General features: G+C 44.7%; 1 pseudogene; it reads right to left on the reverse strand.

Annotated features, from left to right (window-relative positions):
• Window positions 1–3,187: 3,187 nt before the first annotated feature.
• LOC112935299 (NADH dehydrogenase [ubiquinone] iron-sulfur protein 8, mitochondrial pseudogene) lies at window positions 3,188–3,748 on the reverse strand (annotated as a pseudogene).
• Window positions 3,749–6,285: the final 2,537 nt, after the last annotated feature.

Here is a 6,285-nt window from a genome sequence, read left to right on the forward strand (position 1 = left end):
GAGTTACTGGGGGTTAAGACATCAAGAAATGAATTTTAAGGAGACATAGTTCAGCCTATAACATATCTATCCATCTGCCCACTCATCTATCATTTTTCTAACCATCTGTCTGTCCATCCATCCATCCATCCATCCAACCAACCATCCCCCCTCACAATACCTAAAGGGGACTTTAGAAAATAATAAAAATTATTGCAAATGACCAAATCCATTGAAAAATTGACAGATGAAAAAACTGAAGCTCAGAGAGGGCAAGCAGCTTTCCCAGGTCAGCACATCTAGTGTCTGGTGGAAGTTGCACTCATTGCTAAGTTTTTAGTCTTAAAATCCACCCTTTGTTTTACAATGTCATGAGTTCTGGAATAGCTATTAAACTTCTTCTCTCTTACATTCCCAGTTAGGATCCCATAAGTGACCCTTATTAAGAAAAGTCTTCTAAATGTAATAATAGAGGCCGCATGGGAGAGGGTGAATTATGAAACTGGATCTGGGAAGAATTCCATGGCGTGACTGGGCTGTCCATGCTATTGTCAGCTCTAATCCGACAAGAGCTCTTACAGAGGACTTTATTAATGTAGGGGACAGAGAATTTCAAGTTTCTTCTCCCTCCCCCGCCCCCCGAGTTCTATGTCCATAAATGGCCAGAGGATGTGGGATCATTTTCTTTTGTAGGTTTATAGTTAGCTTGTGCCAATATACAAGGTTGAGGTACTTCTTTCAGAAAATATAGTTAAGTATGCTATGGTAACCTAGTGTTCAGAAGTAAACTTGGACACTTCCAGGCCACAAGGGGACCACATAGGGCAGCGAGATGGGCCCTCTGACCTTGGAGGGAAGAACTCTAAGGAAGAGTGCACATACCTTACACAAGGTCATTATTTTCTCCATAGCTCTTTCCATATTGGATTACAAATCACGGTGGCTGTTCCTGAGACCATAGGTATTTTTTGGTTTAATTTCAAACTACCTCTCAGAATTGAGAGAATTTCACAACTTTACAACCTGATCGGTGGTTTGGCCTTTCAATTATTTGATGCATGGAAAATTTCATGTTTAAGTATTTTAGATAGAAGGTTCACATTCATTTGTATTTCAACTGGATGGTTGCACAGCAAAAACCAGTGCTGTGGCACCTTACAATGAACAGATTCAGTTTGACAGTGGGTAAAATAACATCCCTTGGGTTTCAAGTTTTTGAGTTTCAAATGGAAAAATAAGCCTTGTATTGAACTGGTTGATTATGGAATCCAAATGACCTGTGATCATTCAAAGGTGAGAGGCAGGAGGGTGTTTTGGGTAAGGAGGGAGGGTGTTTGTGGGTAAAGAAAACTCCTATGGGCTTTCCTTTCTGTACCTCTCCCTCTTGGGGAATCTGCTATCCAGGATTAGTTTTTCAGACCTACCTTCTGTAGGGCCCTCTGAGATAGGGAAGGGAAACCAGGTTTTGCAGCTGGAAGACCAGGGCTTTTTGAATGAGAAAATTGTTCACAGCTGTGTGTTTTCTAGGTTAAACAGCTCAGCCTCTTCCAGCTTTGCATGTAATTATCTTGGCTGTATGAGCTGGAGAATTTGTCTGCACTGCAGTATGACTCTTAAATTCACATGAATGATTGCCTTACATGTAAATCTCAAGCATATTTGTATTCCATCTTTCAGTATTCCATCAAGCAGAGTGTAGAAGTGATGAATTGCTTTAGCTATCCTGCTATTAGGTCACTGGCGATGGAATGACCACTTCATCCCAGTTGGCCTGGGGACTGTTTGGTTTGAAAATGGAAAATCCTGCATCCTAGAAATCCTCTCGGTCCTGAGCACCCTAGAGTGGAGGACTGAGGCTGCTTGGAGGCAAAGAAAGACAGTGAGGGAGTAAAGCAGCAGGTAAAGTGCAGACGAAGTGTTAGTCCTAATAGAAATGCAGCTTTGGGGTCATCTGGGTGGTGCAGTTGGTTAAGGGTCTGACTCTTGGTTTTCACTTAGGTTGTGATCTCTGGGTCATGGGATCGAGCCCTGTGTTTAGCTCCATGCTCTGCATTGCATCTGCTTGAGATACTCTCTCCCTCTCTCTCTCTGCCCCTTCCTCTCATGCTCTCTCTCTCTCTCTCTCACTCACTTTCTCTAAAATGAGTAAATAAATCTGTTTTAAAAAAGGAAGCAGCTCTGGGAAATAATCAGTGGGCCAGGCAGTGTCATTGAGGAAGCTTGAGCCCTGTTGTTCTCTCTGAGGACCCAGGCAAGGTTGTGTGATGCTATCTTGGGGAGGATGTGCCTCTGAGGGCTTCTGCCTCACTGCTTGGCTGGGAAACTGCCTACCTTTAGACTTTCTAGGAATAGTCACTCTATTTTTCTTATGAGACCCTGGCTGACAGAGATATTACAGCAACGTAGTATGCTACATAAGGAAAATCAGCATGAATTTCTACCCTATGAAAACATCATTCCTGGCTCTGTCACAAAATAGGCCCCAAGCAACAGTGGCTAAAGGCCTGGCACTTCTCTGTAACACACAGGCAAGAAGCTTGGACTGTCATTTCTAACATTATTCCTTTTTCAAAGCAATCAGAATTTCTTGGAAGTTAGTTGAGTCCAGTTGTGGGACAGGAAAAAGAAAGGCATATGAACATCAAATAATGAATATGAATATAATGATGGTAAATTGGTACAGGATGAGTCTGTGAAAGGCCATGCATTCATCATAATACTCTTAAGCAATATGTGTATAAAAATGTAGTTCTAATACAAAAGAAAGGTGAATGCAGTTTATTAGTATACATAAGCATTCTCAAAAAAATATTAAGTATATATCTGTTTTAAAGTATTGATTTGTATTGGTTCCATGAGAGAAGAAATATAGGGATTTGTCAGTCAGCCAAGCTGTCCCTGAAGAAGTAATGTCTATTCCAAGAACAGAAGGAACTCATGGGCATCATCGGTCATATTTATTGGTTAGGTAGGAAGGGGATTACTGAATACAAGGAAAGCTCCACAACGAGTTTCCCACTGATGAATTATCCAATATTCTCAAGAGGGGAAGTAATCTTTCACTTCTTAAGAGATGGAGCCTCAACACAGCCCCACCAGTGAGAACCAAGGGCTGCTAAAGAAACCATTATTTTGAGTGTGGGGGAAAGGCAGAGCTTTTGTATTGGGCTGCGGGGGCTGTGGGCTACAGGCGGGGGTTGGTGGGGTGTCAGTGGTAGGGGTAATGGGCCTGGATGTTGGCTGCATCTCGGCCTCCTCCTAGGCCCAGTTGAGCCACTTCTCCTTGTTGTACAGCAGCTCCTCATACATCTCTGTGGAGAACTCAAATTGAGGCCCTCAACTATGCCGCCACAGGGTAGGCCTCCCGGTAGATGCTGCAGTAGATGCACTTGGCCTTGTGGATGTCCTAGCTGGTAGTCCTGCAGGTGACGTGGGCCCCGGGGCTCAGCCTCGCTGGTGATGGCCCAGACAGGGTGCACAGCCTGGAAGAGCTTGTGCATGGTGCAGTGCCCCTCTCCGGATGGAAGCGCGGGCTCAGTGGGTCCTTGGGTAGTTGATGGTGGCCGGCTCCCAGAACAGGACATTCAGGACCCTGCTCAGTCCTTGGAAGAGCTCAGTCCACAGCAGGGTGTGAGCCACCCTGTCAGTCACCGACTTTGTGTCCATCAAGGGCTCCAGATTGAATGTTTAGGAGCCTGTAGGTGGGATGCCCTGTACGCGCAGCCTGGGCCAGGGCACAGAGCAGCACAGCTGTAGTTAGGCTGTGCATCTGGAAGCCCTGCCACTCCTTCCCTTGTCCCGTGGCTTCAGGCATTCATTTTTTAAAACACAGCTAATGGAGCAGTCCAATACAATTTTGATGACAATTTTTATTTCTGGGAAACAAGTCATATAAAAATGAAAATCTATCTAAAGTCAGGGACATAACTGTCCTATGTTGTGATATGAGGAGTGTACTAGATATCTATTGCTATGTAACAAATAATCCCCAAAGCTTTGTGGAAAGCAGAGAAAGAGAGAAGGAAGAGGAAGAAAACCAAATGTCTGGTTTGGTGGCAGGGGCTGACACCTAGGAATATTGATGCCTAAATTCAAAAGAAGAAGTGAGGGAGATTGGCCACTTGGGATATTTAAGGGTAGGAGGGGATGATGGCTCCCCACACAAGTGCTTTTTAAAGCTCCCAGGTAGCTATATTATGATCCCAAGGTTGAGAACTGCTGGTCCAGAGTGTGACCTGACGATCTGAATTGACTTTAGTCACACCATGTGGCTATGGTGGTGGGAAGGTTGCTATTAACATATGTTGAGTACCAGTTATGAATCAGGTTCAATGCTAGGAATTTCACATAGATTTTCTTACTCCTGGGGAGATAGTAAGACAGTATTATCACTATTTTATAGAGGAAGATATAGAGACTAGAAACATTTATTAAATCTGTCTTAAATGAAGATTGTCTCTTATACCATATGAAATGGTATGAACTAAAGCCTCAAAGAGAAAAGACTATGGAAGATAATGCAGATAAGAGAGCTAGTTTGGTAGATTTCTTTTTCTTTTCTTTTCTTTTTTTAAGATTTTATTGATTTAAGAGAGAGAGAAGGAGAGAGAGAAAGTAGGGAGGAGGGACAGAGGGAGAGGGAGAAGAAGGCCCCCCACTGAGCAGGGAGTGGGGCTCCATCCCAGGACCCTGAGATCATGACCCAAGCCAAAGGCAGACCCTTAATGGACTGAACCACTCAGGTGCCCCTGGTTTGGTAGATTTCAGCATGATCTCTAAATAGATTGAAAAAGATGAAGCGCTACTGGTGAGATTACTAAACTGCACACAATCTGCTGTGAAATTTGGTCACAAAGAGAGAAACAGCATGTACTGGGCGACAGACAGAGGGTGTGGGGAATGGGTTCAACCAAGGGGCAGCAGGGACTGGTGTGGGACAAAGGAGGAGGGCTGATCTGACCAAAGCTAGGGATGTGAATTATGAAGCTCTCTCCCCTCTGTGCCCCAGGGTGGCAGTGCAGAGGAACCCAGCCGCACAAAGTGAATTGCAAGATGGGAGCCGTGGGAACATGGTTCCTTGGCTCTAGTTAGCTCCTACTGGGTATTGAGTAACTTTGCGTGACAGGAGCAGGGAAGCTCAGGGAGACAGATGAGGCCAGGGAGGAAGGGTCAGGATCTGCAGATTTCAGAGACTGGGGAGGCCAGGAATGATTCTATGGAGCATCACAGCTGCTGCTCTGGGAAGCAAGCAGTCCATTTCAAGATGAGAACTGGGTGTCTGGTGGCTTAGGGTTGCTGCTGTCAGCAGTTACTAGAAAATGTTTTGAAGCAAATGTGCTCATGCAAACACACCCATGTGCACTCATTCATTCCTAAATGCAAACTGAATTTTTTTTCTGCAAAGGCAAAATGCCTACAAAAGCATTTCAGCATTTTATTTACTTGGAGAGTAACATGTTAGGATTCCCTTCCTATAAGAGCTGTGTGTTCTCTTTGGAATGCAGAGCAGGTGCTCATGCTAGACCTGGGCTAGCTTTTCCTTTTTCTGAATGTTTGGTATCATCAAGCTTTATTTACAATCATGTGACGGTGTCTCTCATCATGTGGTTTCAAGATGATGTCCCTCGGGGGCATTTTTTAACTCTGGTAATTCACAAGGTGGCTTGTGCTGCCCTGGGAAATGATGTAAGAAGGACTTCAAAAACCCCTAGTGGCTGAAGAACGGTCAAGGTCAGGAGCCAAAACGAATGGAAGGATGGCCATGGTGCCAGGTACCAAATGAACATAAATGAAAGAAAACCAGTCACCAGATCAACCTCACACGTCCTACATGGTGCTTCATAGGCCATGGAATAGTGACTCTGCCTTCCCCAAACAGAAACCCAATTGTCAAGTAAGAGCTGCCTGTGTCAGAGGCTGCAAGGTACTCTTTTCCAATCACAAAACAAGAGAATGTGAGGTCACTGTCAGAAGTCTGAGCCTGTGGAGAGTCAGCTATCTCTCTGATACTGAGCTTGAGAGTTAAGCTTGCTCCAACTCCTGGGGAGCCCCCCTTGGCCACGTCTTGATACCTCCCATCACTGAAGCTGTTCCCAGGCACCATAGGCTGTTTTGGTGGTTGAAGAACCTAGCTCTGCAGTTAAGCTGGGGACATTCTAGAAGTCAAAGATGGGGAGAAAGAGGAGGGTATACATTAAAGAGACAAAAAAGGGGTTTTGGTTTTGGTGCTGGTATCTGAAGCAGTATTGGGACACAGATCTAAACTCTGTGGAGCCATTACCTATAGGGCATAGAGAACTCTCAGTC

This window comes from Vulpes vulpes, chromosome 8 (assembly GCF_048418805.1).
Source record: "Vulpes vulpes isolate BD-2025 chromosome 8, VulVul3, whole genome shotgun sequence".
Lineage (NCBI taxonomy): Eukaryota > Metazoa > Chordata > Mammalia > Carnivora > Canidae > Vulpes > Vulpes vulpes.